This window comes from Cuculus canorus, chromosome 6, assembly GCF_017976375.1.
Source record: "Cuculus canorus isolate bCucCan1 chromosome 6, bCucCan1.pri, whole genome shotgun sequence".
In the NCBI taxonomy this organism is placed as follows: Eukaryota; Metazoa; Chordata; class Aves; order Cuculiformes; family Cuculidae; genus Cuculus; species Cuculus canorus.
In genome coordinates, this window is record NC_071406.1 from 15,762,255 (window position 1) to 15,789,513 (window position 27,259).

A 27,259-nucleotide genomic window follows, 5' to 3' on the forward strand; every position below is an offset into this window, starting at 1 on the left:
GGAGAGGACAAAGGTTAACTCAGGCAGTGCAAAGCGCCTGTGACCTGTCCCCAGGATACCAACCTCTTCTCTACCAGACTGTCAAACCTCAGTCACTGGGCTGAGATGGTTTGCAAGAACTGATAGGAGTAACCCTTTTCCATCTCAGCAAAGATTCCGCAAAGCCAGGTAATATGCAGTACATCTTTCCTGCTGCTAATTGTGTTTTTTAGACACCAAGTCCCTTCAGGAATCAAAGAAATGCCTGAGATGTTCTTGTTGAGCTCAACCACACATGACAGAGCAGCTGTGTGTGGACACACAACATGCTTCTCGGATCACTGCAAACTAATTAAGGATTTTCTTCCCAGCACAGATTTATTATTATTATTATTATTATTATTATTCCAAATGCATTGGCTCATGAAACAATTAGGCTCAGAAAAAAAACTCCCTTGCTTCTAGGTAAGGAGGCTGTTCTATAACTCAGCTTTTCTTCCGGTCCTTCCTTCTAGAGTTTCAGTGCCTGTCTAATTGTGCCTAGGCTGCATCCTTCCGATTTCTTGCCCACAGAGACAGCTGTACTAAAGAAGGTGGACAAGAGCTGGGGCCTTCTGAAGGAACAGCAACAGCGGACTATGGCAAATTTTTCAAAAGCTTGCCAAAGTCAATGAAATCAAGTTTGAACTTCCCTGAGAATCAAGCTTCCAAAAACCCAGGTGCAAGTTAACAAGAAAGATTTATAGCATCAAATACTAGGAACCCCAAAGGAATGGCATGCCAATGCCCTGTATAATGCAAATTCCATCTTACCGCTCAGTGTGGTGTGAAGCTCATTGCCCAAAGGGCAATAGCCCTGATCTGACAAATTCAAAAGAGGACAAATCAATGCAAGGTTAAAAAACCCTCCTCTGTCAGTTCAGAGAAAAACAGGAGATGTGGACTGAGCCTTGCTTCATCCTGTGCTTCGTGCATCCTGTGCAATTATTTGTTTGTCACACTTGGCTACTGCCCAGTTTAGCCAAGACATTTGGTTAATTTCTTCCCAGAGGAGGAAGTCGAGGTCCACGCATGGTTCATTTACAAGTATGCGTGAAATCAGCTTCTGCTGAGTAAGAGATGAACTGGACAACCCTTTGTGCCTGTCTTTAGGCTCTTGTTGGACATTTTTGAATGAAAAATACTCACTCATCCTCTGCTTTCCTCTCACTGTATTCTGGGCCTGTGTCTTATCTTTTTCTTCCTATTGTCCATCTCCAAGGGGTTAATTTAGCTTCTTTGTCCTTCTTAGGTGCATATAAACACAAACGCTCACATAAATCTGCTAAAATGAAGAGCTAGACAAGACCTGTACCTCTCTGCATCACCACCCACCTCTGGAGCACACCCACATGCATCTTGTACCATGATCCCATACTGGGTGGAGATTACTCTGATTTCTTATAGAAACTTAGTCACCCTCTACACCTATCTTAACTACTAGGTAAAGGTAACACAGAAGTGTCAGAACTTTTTCATTCCGACAGCAATCTCACCTTACTGGAATCTAACTAAGAGTCCCAACAACCAATTAGATTTTAATTTCTGCATACCAAGGTCAGCCTCCAACTCCTCAGGGCGCCCCTGGGACTAGTTGGCCATCTCAGGTGCAGTGTAATTAGCCTGTGATGTCTTGGGATCTGGTAGGAGTTAACCACACCTTATGAAAAAGACTAACAGCATTGCAAATTAAAGGTTTCAGAGCGTGAAAAAAGCAGGATAGCATGGTAATGTCTTCCCAAGTGTCTATCCCATGCTTATTGGTCAACAGTGGTATTGTGGCACATCTTGTGTTTCATAAATGTTCTACACATTGCTGCCATGAAAAAAAAAATAGCTACCTCTTGTGGCTGAATTCTGTCTTCTGGTGCAAATCTGGCTGCAAAATACTGCACAAGACTTTATAACTGGAAGCTGCTCTACATTTATACCAATGAACACAACATTCCATTCCTTTCTGTACTGCACATCCTAGAAAAAACATCTCATTCTTGAAGGCACGCACTTTTCCTCAATTAAATATGAAAGCTGCTCAAACACAAATATGACCTTTAATTATTGTTTTAAACGTTCTTGGCTAGAATTACCTCCTTGCTCCTCTTGGGAAAGTGTAGTAAGAAGTTACACGATAATACTCAGTGCTGTACTTCTGGAGTAATTGCCTACTATGCTTGAACTCTGTGAGGCCTTTTCCATTTCCATTTGCAGCGTGCTAATGTTTGGGGATTTTCCAGGATAAATTACATTAATTGTGTTCTTTGGATCTGTTTTCCAATAAAGCCCAATAAACAGCAAGAAAAGGGAGGGAGAGAATTAAGTGGCGGAGTTAATTAGATAAGGCTTGTGCAGTAGTGAGGCAGGAAGATTCCACTAAATCCTATAATAGGCCCTAATGAGGATTTTATCATGCTTGTTAAACGGGTCATTTAGTTGTGTGACGGGGCCACTGAGTGTAATGTAAAAACTGGTTAATAAAAAAAAGTCCTTTAATTGCATGCACAGGCAAAGCAGTATCAAAAGAGTCCAGCCAAATGGAATAGCCTCCAACCAAATGCAGGAAAAGCTCCACAGTTCCTGTAACGGTGAACATGTAATGTGATTAGGCCACTTAATTTTCCTTGACTGGCATAAAAATTAATGCTCTGCAAGTGATTTATACTAGGGAACTTATTAATCCAGACTGATCAAGATAGAAATTACTTATTTTTCCTGCTTTCTTCTTTTGTTTTGTTTTGCAGAGAGGGGAAAAATGAATGTAGATCTGGTTGCAGCTGAATCATAGAATCATAGAATAGTTTGGTTTGGAAGGGACCTTAAAGATCATCTAGTTCCAACACCCACAAGACACATCCCACTAGAATCATCTGTGCCTGTCCCTTTCATTGGGAGAATTCAGTTGAAAGAAAATTTCATTTGTAGAAAGAAATTCATAACAGTCACTAACTACTCTGGCTAATCTTCTTCCAGGGATGGGATAAGGTATTTTTTGCATCTTGTTGACAGGTAGCAGATATCACACAGTAGAAAATGGGAGTCCTGGAAAATGCACTCCATAGAGTATGCTTCATCAGTTTTATTTTCAATTTGAAGAAAAACTTCTGGATGTCCTGCTTAATACTTGACACAAAACCCCATATCTGCCCTGACTTTGCCAAGAGGTGTAAACATCCACTATTCTGCAGGTTTTCTGCTCTCCCACCACTGAGACCAGTTCCAAGAGATTAACCTTAACAATGGTGACACATTTTGAGGCTAGTTTAGTAATAAACAAGAAAAGAAGCAAATCTAGGCCATCAGCAAAAAGGCTGATGATATCGGTGGATCCTCCTGCTTGTCAAAGTTTACCAAATCAAAATGAGATATGTGATTGAGGTCTCTGAGCATAAAGGTCTCCTGTCTCCTGGAAGCCCTGGTTGTTTCCTACAAGTTATTTTCTTAGGCGGCGTCTGGTCTGCATATCTTCATAGGCAGAGTCCATCCCTTACCCTAGCTGTTATTTCATGCCAGATCTCACCACCCCTATGTACAATAAGGGAAGATGTGTTGTTGTCTTGCACTGGCCTTTGATTTAGACTTTATTCTTCTAGTTATGCTTCCAGACCTACCCCTACTAGTGGATGACTTCCTTCAGTATTCAACCCAAGTAGCATGATAACCCCCCAGCGCACTGGTAGACTGTTAGGACTGCATCGCTGACATTTCCTTTCTTGTGCTTTAAAACATCAATTTGTTTTCTCAAGGCCCCCGCGGCAGACAGAGTTTGATTTATATCAATCTCTGTGGCATATGACAGGGACCAGGTGGTGACTGAGCAGAAGACCACCGTGACTTCCACCCGTCCAGCAAATGACAGTCATTACTCTGAGTACCCCACCAAGATATAGCAGCTGCTGCCGCCTCCAGCCCAGCTTGGTGGCACCCCCAGGGGCAACGATACAGAATAAATGACTCTTCCAGCATCCGGTGGCTTTGGTGTCTCAACAACTGAACATCTGCTGGGAAAAATGTAAACAAGAAGTTGAACTTTTTTCCTGCTTATTCATTCTACACTAGTGATTTTTCAACTAGTGATTTTTTTTTTTTTTTGGTTTGCAGGTGTCTAACAGTATTCCAGTGGCAGCATGTGAAACCCGCTGCAGTGATCTGAGCCAATGGTAAATAAACTTTCTTTTCTTAATTCCCTTTTCAAGGATGTCCTATAAGTACCCAGACACCCAGGACATGCTACAGGTAGAATATAACCATTCTGGTCAAAGCTTTCTAATAACAACATTACAAGTAAGATAAAAGTGAAAATATCTACCCATTAAAAGCATGACAACACCAACCCACATATTATTGGCATAGTAACTGTACAAGGAGTTGTGTCTGAGATTGTTTAAAATCCAAGTGACAAATATGTTCCTTAAAGAACAGCATCCGGAATTGGTTTAATTTATGAAAGTTGCCTAACCATTTTTCTTGAGTCCTTTTTACAACACTCCTGTGCAATAGCAGCTCCCTAAAACCATGCAAGCATTAAGTAGTTTTCATTGCTTTGCAAGATTTATATCCTCGTAGCACTAAGTTCCCTTGTATCATTCTATTATCCTTTATTTAAGCTCAGTTTGTGATCACTAAATTCCCTACCCTGTGTCTCCACAACATCTAACACTCTACAAGTAGGCAAATATTAAAATAACATTATCTCTTAGAAGTAGTTTCATCGTAGCATGGCTCCTGGGCCAAGTTAGGGCAAGGAAGCTTTTGCAGAGAAGTAGGCTCCCAGATAAATAAACTAGCAGTGCAGTTTGGTTTCCTTGATTATTTATGAGTTTTCAGAGCTATGTTCAAACACATTACTATGGACCAGTCTTCCTATCCATCAAGATATCTGCCCAGCTACGCCAGTCAACAAATAGAAGTGATCCCTGCTGCTCACAGCCAGGCTCCAATGCGCAACCTGGTTGGTGATCCTGCAAGCAGCACCAGCTCCTCTTCATAGTCCATTTCTTCAAAATCTTATTAGCGGTGAACATAGGGATGCTGAAAGGCTGCCTGGGATATCCGGTTAAAATCATGCTGAAGGTCAAAGTCACAACAATGCCAGCCAGGCTAGTAGGTAAATACAGTTTGAAATGAGATTTGGGAGACCTTTCAGCAAGTACTGCTGAAATGGTGAAAGCCAAGCATATGCTCTGTTGTTATACCAATAACCATGTTTCATCCGTCATACTACATGACATATATGTTTCCAGTGCCCGGATAATCTATTGCATCTAATCTTTCATTGCACTTCACATTGCACAACTCAGTTTGTTACTCCCAGTATGCAGAATTAAGGATTTTACCCAGTCATTTTGCCAAGGAAAGGCTTCTGCTTCTTTTGCTCTAATCATTAAAATTAGCTGTGTTTGCACGTGTTTGTGTCTGGGTGCACATGTATGTATGAGAGAATCCCTCAGATATACAGCTACAACTAACAACACAACAATGACTAATAAACATGGTCTAGGAAATGTGATGTATGAAAAAGATTCAAAGAATTGATGCCAAAGTGTTTAAAGAAAAGGAGAGAAAACCAGGTAGTAATATTCAAATGAGTTAACAGTTGTCACTGAGTGAGAAAAGCCCCCTGCCTTGACATCGGAGTTAGCCCTGCTTTGAACAGGAGGCTGTTCACCCAACATCTTCCTGATTCCATGATATGACATTGTCTTGTGTCAATTAGGGACAGAGCAAAAGCAGTGAGCATAAACTCTTAAACTACAACAAAGGAGATTTAAATTAGATACCAGGAGAATTAGGAGTGAGGTAGTTCAGGAAAGTGTGATGACTCCTGCAGAAGGGTTTCATGAACTACAAAGAAAAACATGTCCATGGAACAGCCGCTGGGCTGGAGGGATGGATTAGGTGATCTCTTGAGTCTCTGCTATACATTTCGTATCTGTGATTTGAAATATTTTCTGACAAAAGCGGGGCAAGTAGAACGTACTTGAAAGGACTGTATTGTTTCACAGCAGAGCCGACTACCTTGTGCCTTCCCTTCCAATCAATGAGCCTCCCAGAGCACAAAGTGCTGAAATAAACTCAAGTCATTTTAATTGGTGACTTTCTTTTTGTTTAAAAAATAAAGAAGTAATATGGGTTACTTCTGCTGTGAAGCAGCTTTCTGGCAGACACAGAAAAGCCTTGTATAACAACAAGACAGGAAAAGCTGACTTCATGTTCTCTTCTATTATATTTGTGACCTGGACTTGTTCCTTTTCTTCCTTTTTTTTCCCTCTCTCTCCTTTGCTTTTTTCCTCCTAATAGCAAGCTCTGAAAACATTCCAACTTGCCACGTTTTCTTCCTACAGACAATTGAAGCTGCTAATTGCAATTCCATCACTGAAACGCAGACCTGCCCTTCATCTCTACTGTACCATTCCCATCTTTCCCCAGCAGTTAATGAAGTGTCTCACACAGCAGAAGGAGTACTTTGTAAGCCCAGCTTTCACCAAGATACGTACAATGCTGTGCTCACAGCAAGAAATTTGAGCCAAAGCTCTCTAAAAATCAAAGGAATGAAGAACTATTCATTCTGTTGTAACCTAGGCAGACTGTGGGCTGCAAATGACTCCAGGTAACCAGGATGAGTGCATTGCTTGGGCTTTGGGTGCTATGTGAACTGTCTCTCCCAAGCGAGGGACTGTTTATTTGCTTTGTCCCTGATGTAGCGCAGGAAGTCAATCATCCAAGACTCATCTCTTTGCTAACTGTCAAAAGGTCAGCAACACTTTGTGGATGAAGTGAGGCTTTTTCTTGAGAGGCAGAAGAAATGTTCTTCCAGGGGAAGAGAGAAATACTTTGGAATGAGCGTAGCCATGCACGGGGGGTGGACCTGTGTTGTAATTTAGCCCTTATTTGGCAGCTAGGCAGTACACAGTAACTCTCTCACCTTTCCCAAGTAGGTGGCATGAGGAGGAGAATCTGAAAAAGAAAATGGAAACTTGTGGGTTGAGATAAAAACAGTATGAATAGAACAATAAAATAAGATATAATAGCAATAATAATAAATAATAAAAATATATTAAAATACAGCTACTCATGAGTATTACCCCATCCTGAGCAATGATTTCAGTGAGCGCAGAGATCACAAGGAGTTCAGCAAATGCAGCAATACCAGTGAGCGGAACACTGAACATGGAATTTGGATTGCCTGCCTGCCAGTCAAGTTCTCATTTTTATAATAAGCATGATGTGATGGTATGGAACATTCCATTGACCAGTTTTGGTTAGATGTCCTGGCTCTGCACCAGTACACTAGCAAACCAAGGGAAACTGAAAAATCCTTGATTTCTTAGCAACAACAAAAAACATCAGTATATTATCTACACTCTTACAATACTAAATTTAAAAAAAAAAAAAAAAAAAAAAGCAGCTGTTAGAAGGAAAATTAACTCTTGCCCAGAAAAGCATAAACTTTACTGGGCAACTAAAACAATATGTGTTTTCAACATTATTCTCATACTAAACCTAAAACACAGCAACTACTGTGAAGAAAACTAACACTACCCCAGCCAAAGCCAGGACAATCACCTTTTAGTTCCATTCCTGAAAGCTGTGCAAAAGTTATTTCTTCCCCAGGGGTTTGGTTTGTCTTTGAAGTCTATCCTTCCAGTAACAGGTTATGCTAAAATAATAACTTTAAAATTTTTACCAAAATCAAACTGACTTGAGACCCTCTCTAAAATTCCCCGGCAAAGTGAGCGTCAACATGTAAAGGGGAAAAATTTCGCATAGCCTGTTTTCAAAATTCAGCCATGATGGATGTATCACAGCAGCATTAGTTTTAAACACAAGAAAACAGAATTGCCTATGGACCTTCTAGCCTACTCTGTGTCACCCTGAAAGTCACCCAGGAGGATAAGAGGAGAGACAATCCCTACGAATGAATAAATTTCTGATATGCCATGACAACTGTCTATTTGCACACTCAGTGCTGGGTCAAAGGGTTCTTGCCTTTCTCTGCCAGTCCATGCCTGTCTGCTCCGGCATTTTCTACACAAGCTCAGAGTTTGCAGAACAGTTGGGCCCAGGGCACCACACCCCTTCATTCAGAGTATTTACTTAAATATATAACTGATGAAACTGGAAGAAATAAAACCAATGCTGTGCACACAGGGAAGAAGTGCTCTGGAGATTAGTATGTTGCAATATTTATGTTAATACCTGCTGTATTCAGAGACAGAGAGCTAGCTGTCAGCCCTATCATAGCTGTCTCTGCTTCCTGTAAGAAGAGTTGAATGGGTCAAACCTCTAACAGGACTGCCAGATCCAGGCCTGCAAACAGAGTAAACAAAACCAACAAAAAGATGGGAATTTGAAAATAAAACACATAAATTTTTGAGGAATATTTTATCGCCTTCTGCTACCTATAGGGAAGGGTCCATTTCTAATCCTCATCTCTGTTTATGAAAGCTAAAAGCTATCCACAGTCATACCAAGTTTATCTGTTCCTTAAGCATCTGTGAAAGGAGTCTAAGTTAAAGAAAGTCATGTGTGCTTCACAGTAAGGCACAGATGCAGAATTTCAGAGGCTCTCTTCTTCTCCATAAGAAATGTTTAGGAGTCAACAAATTGCAGCTGTTTGGAAATGCTTTTGATTTATCAAGCTGTGAGAACCTAACCAATCTTTGTATTCTGACATCCACCTATGTGCATATTTCTGGCAAATTCTTCTCAGGTTAAAAGTCCCCAGATCTTACTGGTTAAATGCAACAAACCTAAATTGTGCTGAAAGTGTTCTCAGACACAGAAAGAACAAGGTAATTTGCCCTCACTGAGTGCTGAAGCTCTGCTCACATGCAGCAGCTCCGTGGTGAAAGTACGAATGCTTCTTGTCCCCAGGTGCTAAATTCAATCCAAGGAGAACTGTTCCCAGCCAACAAAATCTTTAATTTTCGCTCATTTATTTCTGTTAAAGTGAATGAGATGCATATATCACCTGCCTAGAGACAGATCTCCAGTACTAAACGTGGACAATGATTTCCCCACTAACAGCTCTACCAACACATCTCAGCCAGGGCTGCCCTAGAGCTCCTCTGCTCTCCCAGGTTTGGGGCTGTCCATGCTGCCCAGCTGTATGGTCTCCACTGGGCTGAGACCACCTTCTCACATTGCCATATCATAGAGCTTTATTCTCAAGAAATGAATGACTGTTAACAAATCTCATTGCTGCCAAAAATCTTAATAAGAACATACACTTACATGGAAACAAAGAAATCAAGAAATTCATCAAATGAATGGATAGTCCTTGCAGCACTATAAATCTAAACATATGAATTTTAACTTCTTAGGGTGTTTTAATGCCATTTTTTCTTTCTGCTATCTGAGCATTATAAAACTCCAGGCAAGCCAGAGAACCAGGGGGCGCAACTTATTTGAAATAAAAGCAAAATGACTCAGAGATTTAATTGCCCAAGATGGGCAAAGTGAAAAAAAGTAAATAAGCACTTTGTTATACATGATGAAAAACAAATTAGAGCAGAGTCCAATTCTGCAGAGTTTCTTCAGGCAAAATTCCCATCCGTTTCACTGGCAAGGGCACATGTGAGTTCCCAGAGTGGGACTGAGCGGCTGGAAATCATCAAGAGTTACCAGAGCCACAGGGCATGTCTGAACATCAAACTTGAAACAGCCAGAAGCTGGGTGATTTTCAGAGCATTTCACCTGTAAAAATCTGGTCTTCTTAAAGTATCTCCACCAGGACAACAAAAAGTCTGATTTTGAAGTTGTGCTTCTTCAAGCACCACTTGGAGAGGCAGCTGATGTGAAGAATACTTATATTACCACCCTACAGTGGGTTAAATCCTTTTGATAAAATATTTCCTTCATGAAAAAGCAGAGTTTGTTTTTTTCTTTTAATTATAGGTGATTTTTTTTTACAGGAAAATTTCATTTCAACTTGATGATCTTTTTTTAGTGAAGAAGTCTCAAATAAGAGGATTTTAGTTTTGCAGTGACATTTCAAAAATGCCAAGAACATCAGCATTTGTTTAGATCAAAGATGTCACTATTCATCAATCGGATATTTCAGAATTGGGATTTTCCAGAGCAAAAGCTTTCAACAAAAACTTGATTTTCCTCACAGTTGAAAAACACCTTTGCAAAAACATCTCCCAATCCCTAGTTGAAATGACTGTAGCCACCAGAGTCCCCAGAACGGCCTGAGTGGAGGGTAATTTGCCCCAGTCCGGTTCCTGGGCACTCGCCCACTGTCGCTGCAGTAGCTCCTGGCTCAATTCTGGGACCAATACAGCACCGTCTCAAGCGCTCACCTCTCTCATCTGAGCTGAAGAGTTCCAGATCTGCTGAGACAGACAGGAGGCTCACAATGAGGAGGAAGAAATGTGAAACATCCTCTGCATTTCAGGAGTGTAAATAGACAGAACAGAGAGCACAGCCCTCACAGTGAGGCTATACAGGTGAATCCCTATAGTACATATAGGTGGTACCACAATGAAAAGACCCAGAATCGCTAGGAAATGTTATTGAGGACTCAACATTACCAGCTTTGCCTGATGTCTTGTGCTGTCATGCTGCCACTTCTGTTCCCCTCTTCTCCATCCAGGTGGGCACTGCTACCTGCTAACCATACATATGAAGCTGGAGGGACAGGAAAAGGGTCCCTCCCTCCCTGGCAGTGTTCATCCCCCTCCAGAAAATGTGAGTGGGACAGCAGAGCAGAGCTCCAACACAGCAGTTGATAGAGCCCTGTGGTCGAGGAGGGGGTGTCTGGCATAAAATTATCCAATATCACTGGGAAGCTGAAAGAAGAATAATTAAGTATTTCCCAGTGTTAAACTGGGCAGGGAGAGGAGCTGGAAATTCATCACCAAGACAACAATTTCTTCAGAGAGCGAGCCCTTGCTAAATCATTTGCCCATCCCATCTCTCTCTTCTCCATGTGGTGGCACTAGGAATGAGGCACATGATTTCCCCAAGGCCCATTCACATCCTGAGGCTGAAAGCTCCTCTGGAATTGGCAGCACCACTAAAATCTAATCAGGCGCTTGTGTGCAACAGACCCAGAAGCAATTGCAATCAAGCCAATTGCTGCATCTGATTACACATGAAAACCCTTGTGCAACTAAGTGTTTTGCAGTTCTTAATAAAATGTGCCTGGCTTGCCTCAAATTGCATCAGGCAGGGTTGTTTGGGGCTTTTTTTAAAATATTAAGAATTACCTGAAAGGAGAGAATACGATGGAATGAGAAAACACAACTACTGAAAACAAGGTAAATAAATGCCTAAAATACACTCATCCCTCATACACCTTTGTCATAGCGAAATGGGATCTTCAGGATGAACTCCACAAAAATCCCTGTTTAACTGGGAGAACGTGTCCAGGTGCCCACGGCTCCTTCTCTGGCCTCTTGAGAGAAAATTGCACAGGTTTATCAAAGGCAGTGGTCAAAATCCTCAGGGAACAGCAGATTTTTGCAGTTGGTTTTGTGGCTGATTGTGTTCAGCGTCACCTGCATAGCAACCCCTGTGCCCAGACACACAAATACTCACAAATACACCCTGTACAAAGGCACTACAAAAGCTAAACCAGACAAAACCTCTGGTACTTTTATTCCTTCTAGCTGAGTTTCCATTTTTTTCCAGATTTTCTTGCAACCTGCACAAAGACTGGATGGAAAATCCTAAGTCTGAATTTTCCTTGTTGGCCCATCATTGAAAGTTTGTGGGTTTTGCAATTGTTGCATCATGACAGCCCCTAAAGTTGCTCTTGATTTAAATTGGGACAGCTGGGAAAAAGAAACTAACTGCCTGTCGTAACACAGGGGAAATCTCACCTGTGTTGTCTTAGTCTAGGTGACAATTTCACAGACACCACAAGCCGCACTTCTCCTCCCCCAACCAGTCCCACCACATCCCCATCTCCCATCGCAGCACCACAGCCGCCTGCTCCCACTGAGGCCCTACACACTCAGCACAGCCAGTCGGTATTTCTCAGACTGTTTGCAATCATAGAAGTGCCATCCCTCGGCTCTCTGGACACCCACTTCCACATCTGCTCAGTTCAGGCTCGCTGCCAGGGCCAAGGACCTACAGCAACACATGATGTCTCCTGAGCTCAGAGGAACGTATCCAGCAGACAAGCAGAGTCTCAGTAACAAGTGCAGCTATTTCCAGGAAGCCCCAGAGTGAGGGAAGCCCCAAAGAGGCTCTCTCAGCATATGGAGAAGGGGGACTAATGAGCAAAATGACAGACACATGCATTTTCTTCTATAATTGAAATGTCTTACTTTAGGACAAATTCTAGTCATGGCACAGGAATTTATACTGACGTAACAAGTGGAAGCTTGGAGCTGTCACATGTCCTAGAGCAAGAGACCACTCACCCTTCCTGCAATAATTTGCAGCTGTGAAATGCAAAACTCTGTAAAGGAGAGATTCTTCCCTCCTCCCCACTTTGACAAAGGCAAAAAGTGAGCAAGGAATTGCAGTGTGAGAAGGAAGCATCTGTTTAACCTCTATTTCCATGCACACCCAACTTCTGCCACTGACAGCAGTGGACTCAATTTCCTGGATTTCAGCAATTGGAGCTGATGAATTTATAACCTCTGAAAGTTGAACTTGTGCCTTATGGCTGATGGTCAGGATTTAGCAGAAATGCTGCAACAAACCATGTCTTGGAGGGGAAGCTGCAGCTGGAAGCTGGAATTTGCAGACACCAGAGCATGTCTTTGTCCAACAGTGGGAGTCCCCTGAGGAAAGATTTCGCTCAGCAGCCAAATTCCAGGGCAGGAAATTGTGCCTCCAGTACAATTAAAGAAATTAAAGTCATAAAATGTTTCATAATACAATAGAGTACTGAGAATAGGGAATCATTAAAATCATTATTATTTTAACTTAAGGGCAAGAAAACTAATATCCAGAAGTGGTATTTCCCTCTTGAAATGACTCAGACTCGTGGAACTGGAAACCTGAATTTTTTCATTCTTCTGTGCAGTTTCACAACTCCATCATATCTGACTTACCCTCTCTGGTTTCCTTGCGAAGGCCCCTGAGCCCTCTTCCAAAGCCCACCGAGATAATGAAGAGCCCTGTTGTGGTTTCAGAGCTCTTACTGAAGTCAATTAATGACCTCAAAGTGAAGGCACTGGAAGGGTTAACACATGCAGTGTGCTGGAAAAAATACTACTTAAAACATTCGGCAGACGGATGAGGTTGTGCATGCCTGTTCAGAGACTCACATCAGGAACTAAGCCTGCAGTGCTCATTAATAATAATGGGAATTAAATGCTGTGTTGCATGTGTTGTGATGGGAACGGACGCCTGCTACAGCATGGGGCTGTCCTAAACAGATGATTTAATCAGTATATTACAAGTATTGATTCTGGGAATAAATATGAATTCAGCAAATATTGCTAACGAGCTTCTTAACCCAGCAGTATGTCCTCCACACAAACCAGAAGCACTTGCTAATTTAATATATGCCTTATCCCAATACTGACAGGAAATCTTAAAACCTTTGTTATTGGCAAGAGTAAAAATCATGGTTGTCTCTCTCAAATCTCGTAACACTTACAACTGACCTTACCATATTCTCATTTTAATGGACAGGTTTCTCTTTTAAAATATGTTTTCTTAGCAGTTAGAGGAATGGGCTTCCTGAGGGTGGTGCAGGAGATAGATCTCTTCCAGTCCTTGAACTAAAACCAAAGGTCTGCATAAACAATACTCAGTTTTATCTGGGCACAAGGCTTCCTCCTGGGTAGAGCTGCCTCTGAGCCTGCATAGGCACCTCTCCCGGATACCAGGACCAACTTACACCCTAGGTTAAAATAATGTGTTCACAGCAGTCCTTCCATACCTTCTTCAGTCCATACTTCCAACTCCCTTTCTTTCTGTGCTCCATCACATTCTGCATCTCTATTAAACTCATTCAGGGACTAAATTCTAGTGGCTGCTCACTCCCGTAGGAAGGAAGGTATGAGGGCAGCAATAAAGAGAGCAGCAGGACTTTTACCATAGATCTGTCTGCAATCAGGCAATGCACCTGAGTGGTCTGTGGGACTCCCAGCTGGTCCACAGAATATAAACGCTACCAGGTCCAAAAGTGAGTACTACTCTGCTTTCTGTCAGTGAGCCAGACCTTTCCCAGATAATCCTACATCTCTTAATTCAGATTTCTTCCTCCTGATGACTCATTGCACCACAAGATTTGGATCTGTCTTACCACATATGTCTGAGTAGTTCCAAATTAGGAAGGAGGGAATGTTTCTTCCTACAGCAGCGAAGTAACCCAATGTGGTAAATAGGAGAGGCTTTGTAAGGATTCTGGCCAATGAGTTTAACCTTCACTTAACAGTTATTCATAAATAAATATATATATGAATAAAAAACTTTATTTGGAGTATCTGCATTTTTGCAAAAGAGATATTCCCAAGATTGTACATACAGTCATTAGCCAAAGCTTTCCCATATGCTCTTTGTAGGGAATATGCAGGCTTGTTGATAGTATTAGATATGGTAGTCAAGGGAAAAATTTCTGATCGTTGCATATTAGCTCAGTTTTTCTCTGCTCTGGCAAGTTTGACTTATCATTAAACATCCCAGAAATGCCAGCTCTAAAAATCATTTCTACTTTGATGTTATTTTCCACCTCTGAGAAATTGTTGCTGTCTTTCTGGGATTTGATTTTTATTAGAAACTTTTCTAAAGGCCAGAAAGCTAGAAATGTATCAACAAAATCAAGCAACTCTACCTCTAATTCAAAAACAGAGCCAAAACCCTTCCACATTTAGGCCATTTTTTAATATACATTTTCTAGTCTATCTCATTCTCCCCCTTCTTTAGTGCACAACTGTATGAAAGGAAAATAGATTTTCTAGTCAAAGTTATTAGCTATTATGCTATATGAGAACTTAAGAATAGCCAATCTGGGTTTAAACAAGTGTCTAACCCGATGTCCTTCCGCGGGACTTAAGCAATGCCCATTGGAGGTCAAGTGAGCAGATACATTATGTCTCCCCAAGCATTGCTTCCACCCATGCAGTCGTTAGCATCTCCTTTGTGATCAGTAACATTCACTTTAGCATAATAGCTAATTGCATGTAGCCCATGCAGCTCAAATTCAGTGTTAATTTATTATAACTAACTGGTGTTAATCTATACTGGTACTGAAAGAGCTGAGTGCTCTCTTTGTTTTTCCCATTTATCTAAAGGCCAATCCACATACGCCTATATTAAGATGTTGAGCAGAAGACATTCTTACCATTTCCAATCTCCCCTGAGAAGAGTTTTCACTGCAAATGTTTCCAACCTTGTGTATCAATTAGTTCTTCTTGTCCAGTCATGTCTCCAGACTGATCTGCCTGCTATCAGCCAAATGGATCTGTGGACCGCAATCGCCCTTATGAATAAATACAAAGGCATGGTCAGTTATCAGGAACATCAACATGCTGGAGAAGAAAGCAATCTGTGAGTTCATACTGGGAGAAAAGAAATCTTGTTACTATTCTTAGATGCCCTTTTGATCTTATTAGAAAGGAAACCGTGTGACTAAAAAGTGAAGGCAGATAAGAGAGGGCTAGCACAGGCTGATTTGGTGTTTTGTCTTTGGAAACACGAAACATATACAAATCGCCAAGTTCCTTTTCCTACCTGGGAAATTCTGCATGACCTTTAAGTCCTGCTAACACAGAGTGCAGCACCAACTCCAGGAGGGGCTGTTAGAACAGGAACATCCTTCCAGCCTGGATTTGTAAAGGACTAGAAATGCCAGCAAGACCGTGTTTGGGTCCCAGAGCTGTAGCCAGTTTGCCTCTTATAGTTAGTTCACTATGAGACTGCTTCTACCTCCCCTTCCTGAGCAGCAACTTATTTCATAACTCTTACCTGGACTCCAGTCAGAGGAACCTACTGACTGAGACAAAGCAAAGGATGCAGAATCTGGCCTTGTGTGTGTGTGTGTTATTCCTACCCGCAGGCTGGAATAAGCCTTTCTTTTTTCTTGTTGATTCAGGTATTCCAGTGCGAGGACTTCAGAGCTACATTGTTCCTTTCCTCTAGACATAAATAAGGAACTCAAATACCTAAAAATCATAGCATGGAGGCCCTGCAGAAACCTATCTTGGATTATTGCTAAGAACACCTAAAGATCCTTGAATTCATGAGGAGGAGAGAGGGCCTTGCTTCTCCCACAAGTCCATTTTTGCTATGTAGAATCAGGCCCAAAGAAAAAGATGATAATTTTCTTTCAGGGAAATTTCTGCAGGTTTGATTCTGTAAAGGAAACACTCAGATGAAAGGTACTTGAAATGAGTTCTTTGGTTGGCTGTGTCTTTGGCTAGATTTTCTGGTACCTAACAGAGTATGAGTTCTGAAGTTTTTTCCCCCTATAGTTTTTTCAGATAATAACAGCACACTGTTACGTAGCCTCTCTACTGTCTAGCAAAAGGTGTGATCATATACTGACAATGCAGATAAATTCTCCTCTACTTCTTCCTGGCCACTTCTTTTTACAAAATGTGTAGAAACTGTCTATATTTGAGATTTCTACCCCTCTGCCCAATTTAGAGATAATTCAACTCACTAAAATAATTCATGCAGGCAGAAAGATGAACATGTGCCTGAGCACATACAGGAAGCATGGTCACATAAGCCACAGAGAGCAGCACAGAGAACTAGGTGGTCCAGGATATTTCCTCCAATATTGATCAATGCAGCTATTTTAGAAAACATATTAGAATAGCACAAGCATTCAGTGATGCTTTCCATGTATTTTTCCTGTTAAAGGTTTTCCCAAACCAAAGAGGATAAACAGCAAAGGATTTTTTTTTCCTATGAATTTGTCTACTTATGTTTTACATCCATGTAAACTTCTAGCATCTACAGCATCTACAGCAAGGAACTACACAGCCTAAGAGTACGTTTTCCTTTTGTTTGTTATAAGATTGCATCATGACAGTTTCATGCCTCCATACTGAAAAAGGCATGGGGCTTGTACTTCATTAGATTTACCAAAAAAATAAAATACATCCCAGTCAGTACAAGAAAGTAACTCACCTGCAGGGTACTCCAGAGACCAACATCAGAGCATCACTGTGCATGTTAGATGTTCAAATACACACAAATCTGTAGGTTACTAGTACTTAGGTTACCCATCCCCTATGTCAAGAGCTCTGAAAAAATTCTGAGACCCAGCTGAGGAAAAGTAAGGGACTAAAAGTTCTCAGTATGAACTCCCTTTCTTTCACAAGCTATCTATCATGTTTTGAAAGATCAGATATTTGGTTTTGGCTTTACAGACTTTTGTAGGCTCTTTTCCTACATAAATAGCTGGACAATCTTCTCTATGTATGTTATATTAAATATCATCCAGTGATTACTGCAATCAATGAAATCCCTCCAGTTCACCTTGAAATAGTTAATCAGTCCACAGAAGCTGATATTTATTAATCTGCTTTGAATATCAAAAAATCAAGATTTTTTTTCCTTTGTTGAGGCTTCTCAACATCTTGAAGAACTGATCAATCAGACCTTCAGAGTAAATTATTTATTAATCTGGTCTGAAAACTTGAAATAGAGAAAAAAATAAGATTATCAATGTCTTAAAGATTGATGAAGGTGATTTTCACCAATTCTCTATGGAGGAAAATTGAGGGCTGCTAATATCAAATATAGGTCAATAAATCATTCTAGTAAGAGCGACCTAATTAACACTCAAGCCCTGATTTGAAAGCATGAAGCTCATTATCTTGACACAAGTTTCACTGTCACAGGAAAGGGGAAAAAATAGAACTAAAAAGCTTACACAAAACTTTGTGGGAGCAAAGTTTTTAGAGATGATGAAAAGCAGCTGTATTTTGAGCAAATGTTTCTGCTGGTTCACCAGTCCTAGATTCTTCTTGAATAAGGGAAGATAATGGGAAATATTTTTGATTGGTCTGGAACCTCTGAGAGGTTGAAAGAGTCATCACTAAACACCCAGATTGTTGTTATACTCCAGCACCAGAGACACGCTAGTATTATCCAGAAGAAATGCTAACTTTCATTGGTTTTGATACAATATGTAGAATATTTCAAAGTGGAATATTTTGATATAAGCTAAAGTAGAGTTAAGTTTAATTTAAGCAGTTGTGGTTTTTTGACAGTTACACAGAATGTCCCTCTGATAGCACGTTCTCTTTAAAACAGTGTTTTCCAGACATTGTTTGTTCCTTGAAGATAATAATGTCTTATGTTCAGTATGCTCTGTGCTGAACAGATGCCTCTTCTTCTGTAATCACCTCTGTTTGGAGTTTTCATCTATCTTAAAGCCAAGGCCAAGCAGAGAGCTGGAGCCAGCTCCAAATTAGCGAGAGTTTTGACTGTTGCTAAGTTTCATGACATTAAAATTAGACCTTGGAAGGTAATAGAATATGTGTAAGATTTCTGGGAAAATTTATACATATGCATGTAAGTGAGAAATATATTCTGTAACCAGACTTTGTCTTGTTGCACAAGATTGATGGAAATCACTCCCGCATGTTGCCCAGGCCTGATAAAGGATGCTTGCTTTCCAAAACTCCAAAATGAGTCTTAGTGAGTTTTATTTGCAGGCATTTTCAGCATCAGTTTGGCACTCATTGGTGATGATTACCATTACAAAAGCACTCATTGCTTGGTTGGAAGGCCCCCCACAATGCAAAGAATATCAAAATACACAGAGGTTGTTGCAGTACCCAGACAGCATCTCTACAGTGACCCTGCCCATGAAATACACAGGCACACACCTGACAGGCACTCCAACCTCAGGGAGTTTGGCTGGAGGAATCAAATCCCTTGGTTTTCCCCCTCAGAGGGGCTGAGGGCCAAAGTCAATTTTTATGATCACATAGGTACCTAAGCACAAAAAAATTCCGTAGATTATTGTAATGACCCAAGGCTAAATCTACATAGTTTCCTTTTACAACCCCTTCCTTCCCAACTCCAGTCAGCTGAAATAAAAATTTTCTCCTTGCTTTTGTACTAGATGAACAATGAATAAGGGAATATACTATGGTATTCATTGAGGAGAAGACTTGTATTTTTTCTGAGTAGCACATGTAAATCCAGAAAGATCAGAAAATGACCAGAGCCTGCTCTTTGACAAAGAGGGTGGATTCTCTCTGTGATGCAAATGCCCACCATTGCATCCCCAAGTAAACATCAGACATAAGGGAAGATACCCCAACCACAGACTCTTAGCTTCTGAAAGAACTAAATACAAGGTAGTTTACACGTAGTTAATCTGGAAAGAAGCAAATTGTTTCTGGTAGATTGAGGAGAGGATTTCTAGAACAAGAAAAATAGAGATTAGTAGATTTGAAGCTGAAGCTTGATTATACCACAGCATAAAGGCACAGTTTTCTGCAGTGGGTGCAGAGCAGATACAGTAGAAGATACAGCTGTGAGACTATACAAACATACAAACCAATGTACACTGCTCTTTTACGGTCTTTGGGGAAGGTGTACAAAATTGGGAAAGTGAATCCATTTATTTTATTAAATAAAAAACATCAAGTGGAATCCTGTTCCATACAGCTCACTTAACTTAATTACCTAATGTCTGGATCAGAGCTTGGTTGCAACAGTGTCATTCTAAACCAAGAGCCATAACCAGCAATTGTTCTTTTTTCTATTAGAGTAATTGGGAAGGGTGTCATTTGATTAGCCTATGGCTTTATTGATTAATTTATCATTTCTTTGTTTGCATTTGATTTTGATTGATTTTCTGTGTTCTTTGCAAATAAGTGGGTTGTTACGAATACAAAAGCACTTCACACACCACCACTGCCACAGCTTATTCGTCTGCTGTTCTGATGTCTTCTCCACTGAAACTGCAGCTGTTGTTGTTCACCAGCTTTCACTCACAAAGGCTGCTGGCTGAACTAATGAGTGTACCTATGCTGCAGCTTGCATAAAAGCATAGCATCCTTACCAGCAGCACAACAGGACAGAGCAGTGTGGACTCACAGCACTCCTGTGCTGTGAAATTAAGGTCTACTTAGACACAAGTCTCAGTGCAGCACAACACCAGATTTCTGCAGACCTATGAGATTTATAGAAATCTCTGTTGATACACAACAGTGGATATTTTAGGAAGAAAACAGATATAATGGTATCATAGGGAAATACCATACCCATGTGGTGGCATCAACTTGTCTGTTTGGTTTTGCAATGAGCAGAAATAGACAGAGTTTTTAAAGAAACTAATTCTAGTTTTTCATAGCTAGCTAGTAGGTGCAGTGAGCTCCCTCCGAAGGCTGTGTTGCAGTATTATAAGGCTCAGTTCTTGTGGCTGCATTAGCAAGGTGTATTAGCAGAACAATGAGATGGTCTTAGGTAGAGGATTGGAAAGGAATTCCACTGTTCAAGATCTGAAGAGCCCTGCACAGCATTTCTTGATCAGCTTTCTTAAGCCTTTCTTCACTCAGGATGACCAGTTCCGGGGAGCATGCAAAGTGAACGCTTTACTTGGGACTTAGCCATGATCACTACAAGGGCTGATCCAAAATCTCCTTTAAGCCTTTCCCACAAGGCAAAAAGTGCACAAAGAGAGCATGCTGTCCTCCAAGAGTAGTTGTAAGCATATGTATTCCACCTAGTAAACAGCTGGTTTTGCAAAGGGAACCTTCCCTTGCAACTGGATAACCTGAGATTGTGTTACAGACCTTCCATTCATTACTACTCATCCTCCAGGTCACTAGTCCTGATCATGGATCCATTTGTAAGCCTCTTGTAGAAAATAGCTAATTGTGTCAGTAACCCAAGTAAGATGACTTGCAACTGTACTGAGCTCGGGACTCACAATCCTTTACTGCAAATCAGATGGTCAATAAGAACTTGTTAGGTTGAGGTAGGTCTAGCACTACTAACAGATGGGCCTGATCTTCTTGACTCAAGGCAAAATCCACCTTGCTTATGCACTGCCACTTTCTTTCAAAGCCTGTGGATCAAAGTAGACCTGCCCCTCCAGAAAACTCATGTCAGAAAGCTCGATGTCAGCTCTGAAGGCTTGTAATTTGTAATACAAAAGAGGATCAAGCAAAAAGGGAGGGAAATGCTCCACACTGTCAGTTCACCACAGATTTTGGATTTGTCTTCTAGTAAAACAGAGATGAATTGCAGCTTAGACTAATGAAGGACAACAGGTCTTTGGGACCTGAAACTGCATTGAATGGAATAGCCCAAAATTTAAAGCAGCATAGAAGCAATATCAAAATATCCATGTTTTGTGTTTTGCAGGCAGAGCTGTTCACTTATCCTCTTTGCTATTTTAGATCTCCAGCAAACAATTTAGTTTCTTTGTGCTTAAATTTCTCCCATAAAATAGATTATCTCATTGCCTGAATTTATCTGGGGGTTGTGAAGAATATACACTCAATGACTGGAATTGAATGAGTGGATGAATGACACTAGAGTGAGACAGAATAGTAACAATCATATTACACCACATTAGGTAGAACTTAAACAACACTTGTTAATTTAGTTAGTTCTGATTCTGCCAGCCAATTTTAGAAAGTCCCAGCCAAAAACACAGCAGAGCCGTCCTAGTGGTCTTTATTATAAAAAAAACCCACAATGATAATATTGATAACATTCTGATAGAGTAAAAAGCTTGCAAGCAGTTTGTTAGTCTCTTCATATTTACAGACTTCTTAGGCTGGTAGGCCAGCTGCTGTTATTAAAAAAATCTCTAACTAAAGAAAAACCCTAATAATCACTTCTTACATGTACCCCTATAGAATTTAGATTAACTAGCTTCCATATAGCTCTAGTTCTTCATTCTATAAGTATATGAAGGTTCTTCATGCACTTATTAAAAATTAATCTACATTAACAACTCTTCTATAATTTCTAGTATCACTAATTTCCCAATACTTTTTAAAATGTTTTCCCAAACCTTCTGAGGCTACTTGGTCTATTCATATCTTATCAAAACCTTAACTGTCTGAACATCCAGCCTCACAACCATCTTATCAAGTTTTTTCATCTGATATGAAAACAGCCTTATCATTCTCTAAGCACATTCCAGCTGAACTAATAAACAGAATATGTGAACCTAAAGTCTTGGACATGGGAGAAATCATCTGCTTTTGTTGGTAAAGGAATTGCCTTAAAGCCGATTCCTAGTTCCGCAATGGCAGACACCAAAGTTCCTAACCAAACTGAACCTTCAGAAGCTGTTTCCTCCCATTTACTGTTACCAAAGATATTACTCCAAAACTATAGCAAATTATTCCCAAGTGATAATAGCTATTCTTTTGTTATCTCACACTGTGCTACTGGAAAAATCAGAAGGTCTGTGCTAACAGCAAATAAAACTGTTACTTAACAAGAAACAGACTTGAACCATGAAAAGCAATTAGGAAACAAGACCAAAAAAATCAGGGAGAAGGAAAAAAGTGCAGAAATAACCACTGTGCTTTCAACCATGTGGCAGAAGCAGTGTCCTTTAGAGAAGCACCATTAGGACCCGAAGGCAGAAATTACAATTTTGTATATTGTCTTCATATATCTCCTTACATAAACGTATTTATGTATATATTCGCATTGGGACCTTAGTACCTCTTCAATTGGCAGCCATGAGTTCTTTATCCATCTCTCTAACATAGTTCACAGGAACTAAAACATAGAACAAGGACCAGCTTGAGGTGATGTCCATTCATCTGAGATGGAAAGCAGTACAAAGACAATAGATTATTAGAGAGAACGCATTAATGTGGAGCAGATCAAGAGTCTGAGTCTATTTCCATTTACCCTAATGTTTCAATACAAAATTGAAAGGATTACATTGAATTTTTACCAGCATGCCATAGCATTGTTCTAACGTCATTTCACTCAAACCTAAGAGTAAGCAAGCCAAAGAGATACAGAGAGGCACAACCCTGGTCTTCAGGGATTTAGAATCTCATCCATTAAGTTAATAAGGTAACAATTGAAAGCCTTTAGAGTGTTATAAAAAAGCACAAATTCTACTGAGAAGTTGGGTATCTGGATACTATCTTTTAACATGTACTGCTTGATAGCATGCTGATGTACCCAGGATGATTCTTAGAAGACAGATAAGTAAACTTACTAGTTTTTAATTTTCATTAAATCTAACATTGTTGGAGAAACAGAGAAAGTTAGGAAGGGCTTAGCTGATCGATTTAGAGTCTGCTAAACCTCCCTGCAATGAAGCAGTAGGGAGACGTGAACTTAGAGTGTAACAGACTCAAAAAGAAGTATAGAGAAACCTTAAAATTGAGGAGTTAGGAGGAGTCACCATCCATGAGGTGAAGAAAGGGGGCCATGATGTCAACCAGGACATGGGGAAGCTGAGAGAGGACTGAGCTGAAGCTAGAGAAGATATTGGAATGGGATGGGGAGCAGGTAGGTAGTAAAAGACAGGAACAAGAACTGCAAACACTTTCATGATGTTGCAATGAAAAGTCTCAGTGGAGAAGGCCTGAGAGAGCAAATATGGGGCAAGGAACAGAAGCAGAAATTTCAATCAAAGGGAGACAAGGGAAGGAAGTCCTTTCTAGGCAGAAAAGAGCTGAAAGAAAGAAAAAAAATGGATGCAAAGAAAAAGAAATTCATTAAACCCCAGGAGAAGTTATCCTTTGAGAATGTCAGGGAATTGACATATGCTGAGGCACTCACCATCTCAATCATTGTTGGTTTTGGCTTTCGAGAGGAAGTTCCGTATTTGCTTCATCCATAACCTTAGAGAAAAAGTCAAAGTTTTCATTAAGATGTGACAAGTTTTCCACACCTTGTTCCTAGGAAGAAGCTGGTGGTGACCTCTGACTCGGACAGGTACCTCCTCCATTCAAAAAGACCAAACCTCTCAGCCTTGGAAGAACTACAGTGCCTGGGATGGTGTCTACTAAACCCACTACTCCTCAGCTCTGCTTGGTTTGCCTTCTCTGTGATTATATCACTTCACTTGCTTTAGAGCAACTGACAGGAACATGCCTGATAGATGCGTTCGGATTGCTTGCTTTTCACCTCCACCCGGACTGCAACCTGTCCATTAACACCTCCCACCCTGGAGAGAGGGCAAAGACTATTTCTGCCTTGTTGTTTGGCTGTTAATAATAAAAGGCATTGGATGAGAACCCTGCAGAATAAGTGGTGCTAAAAGGAAAGACAGTTCTTCCTGGCTTGTCTGACTGCCTTTCTGCAGGATGGTTTTCAATAGACTTTTTGACTACTCTGGAGCACAGTGTTCAGGAGATGAACAAGCTTGATTCTTGCATATGAGCCTTTCATCTGTTATTTAGTCAAGGTGCAAATAAAAGACTGGCTACAGCATCCAACTAAAGCTTTTAAATGATCGGCTTCCCGTTCCCCATGGAGAGCCTGAAATCGTACCAGGGAAAAGAAATGGCCACAAGTTTGTTACGACCAAGCAAAGGGATTGTTGATTCACATTCTCCAGGCTCTGTAGTATGTGTAGGTTGAATCTAGAGCTAAATTGCTACCAAAGAGCATTTTAAACTAAGGTCCCCAGACCACAGAGCTGGAAAAGCATAGAGTTGTGATCTTTTCATTTATATTTCCTACCGAACCTGCGGAGGGAACATCACTGGTTTAATCCCTCCAGGCAGGCAACACTCCCTGAAGCAGGAATAACCCCTTGGAAACACCTATGTCTCTTCTTACCACTAAAAGAGTCCAAACAGTTTAATGTAGGTGTCGGCATTGTGGGTGGCTAAGTTGGCCAGATGAGCTCCAGAGACTGCAAAATGAAGAAAAAAGAATTAAACCCAAACAACAAAACCAAAACCAACCAAAAAAAATATATTAAAAAAACACAAAAATGTTAGCAAATAATCTCTCATGAGCATTCGTGATCTCATTAGAGATACAAAATGGATGGATGGATAGATGGGTGGATGGATGGATGGATGGATGGATGGATGGATCACTTGGTGGATAAGGAATTGGCTGGATGGTCACACTCAAAGAGTTGTAATCAATGGCTCAATGTCCAAGTAGAGACTAGAGACAAGTGGCAGTTCTCAGGGTGTGAACCTTTTGAAGTTCAACAAGGCCAAGTGCAAGGTCCTGCACATGGCTCAGGGCAATGCCAAGCACAAATACAAGCTAAGCGGAGAATGGATTGAGGGTAGCCCTGAAGAAAAGGATGTGTGGGTGCTGGTGGATGAGAAGCTCAACATGAGTCAGCAATGTGTGCTTGCAGCCCCAGAAGACAATCATATCCTGGGCTGCATCAAAAGTGTGGCCAGCAGGTCGAGGGAGGTGATTCTGCCTTTCTACTCTGCTCTCAGGAGACCTCACCTGGTGTACTGTGTTCAGTTTTGGAGTCCTCGGCACAGGAAGGACGGGGATCTGTTAGAGCAGGTTCAAAGGAGGGCCACAAAGATGATCAGAGGGCTGGAGCACCTCCCATATGAGGACAGTTACCATATTAAAATCAGAAGGATGTGGAAACCTAACAAGCATTTCTTCTCAACCAGAGCTGAGATTTGAGTACATTGTCCAAGTCTGTTCATACATTCAATGAATCCATTAACTTCTAGTAGAATCATTTAGGTGCTGCATGTGAGTGTATCAGCACACTCTAGACAGAGGGCTTCATTCTTGAATATAACAGGTTTAACATGTTTTACCATATGGCCTGGCAGTAAAAAACCTCATTAGTATGGCAATTTAGACACCCTTTCCCCTGTCCTTATAAGAATAAGGACTTCATTCCTTATTTCCTACTAAGAAGACAACACAGCACACAAATGTTAGACTGCTGGCCAGGACATGGTGGTCTCCAGAATGGCCATGGCCCCAGGAAGATGGGGAAAGGACTCAAGAGAAAGAAAGCAGAGACCCATTCTTCCATTTTAGAGGTGTAGCTTCAAGTCACTGCACACAGTGAGCTCAGATCCTCTGAGATGGGACGTAGTGCTTGAGAGGAAATTTTTATATTTGTAGGAAGGGCTTTGAAATCAATGGGAGTAATGCCACCACATTACCAGCATCCAGTAGATGCAGGTAGTGACATCACACCACACCAAAAGCCAATTAAGACTTTGAAGTTCTGAATTCACAAAGACAAATTAATTCTCACATTTTTTTTTCTTCCCCAAGCTAGCATTTCTGGCAGGCACCTGAAAAGAAATGTTAACTAGACATAGAGTAAATACAAACAATTACTGTGTTTTACCCATGTGTTATCCCACTGGTACTTGGCATTTTAAGAGTTTAAAGTTTAATTACATTTTTGCTTTTGGTACATTGGATAGCTATTCACCTATGAAGAAAAGTGTCTGAGAGGGTTTTAAGCTCATTTAAAACACACAGAAGCAAAAAATTGCTGAAGTGTGTGAGGCTGGCTCTGTGTTTTGGTGTACTATAGAATAATGTATGGAATTATTTATACATTCACTAAGTGGTACATTTTCATTGTGCTTTCAGTTAACTTGCAAACTCCAGTGGCCTCATTTCAGGAAACCTTTCTCCCTACTCTTGCTAACACTTCCACTAATACACTCAATTTTTTCCTTGCCCCATTGCACTGTTGTGTGGAAGAGATATTTGAAAGTCTGCCCAGGCTGCAGATGTTACAAGAAAGGCAAAAAGAGATGAGCAAGAACATTTCAGTCACTCCATTTCTCACAGAATTGCTTATTTATTCAGATTTTATACTCCCAGCTTCCTTTGATCACCTTGCTTTCTGATGCTTTTCCTGCCACACCTTTGTGAGACAGGAGCTGGGCACCCTTCACATTGAATGTCTCTGGAAGAGTTCAGTAGCGGGGAACGCTTTTTACAACATTAGGCTCCAAAGGTCATAACGTGCTCCCCTAAAGAAATCTGTCACAGCAGGCTGTGTTAAAGGTACAGAAATGGCCATGTAGAAGGCAGCTTTTGATTTTTGTCAGGGGCTGAGGAGGATGAGCAAAGGCAAAGAGCCACCAGTCGTATCGAGCTGGAGATGTTGAGCAAAAGGCATGGCCATGGCCTTGAGCTGTGAACCCTGCCACAGGTTGGTGAGTGGAGTAGAGCATTTTAGAACTGTCCAATTGTCTGAAAGAAACCAGATGTGACAAATCACAAAATCAACCCCCTGCTTCAGCAGGAAGTCCACACCACCCGCACCCCAGCCTGGAGGAGACACCTGGAAGCTAAAGAGCACAGCATGAGAACATGGAGGAAATAAGTCCATGCAAGTCTTCCATATGTCAGGATGAAGAAGACACAGGTGTACACACATCACACTGCACCTTGC

At 40.9% G+C, this 27,259-nt stretch overlaps 1 long non-coding RNA gene across 1 annotated transcript; it reads right to left on the minus strand.

Moving 5' to 3' along the window:
* Positions 1–460: 460 nt before the first annotated feature.
* On the minus strand, positions 461–23,726 carry LOC128852457 (uncharacterized). Its single transcript, XR_008450289.1, has 3 exons — positions 23,671–23,726; positions 15,272–15,409; positions 461–6,969 (listed from the first exon to the last, which is right to left on the minus strand). It is a non-coding gene; the product is annotated as an uncharacterized LOC128852457 (long non-coding RNA).
* Positions 23,727–27,259: the final 3,533 nt, after the last annotated feature.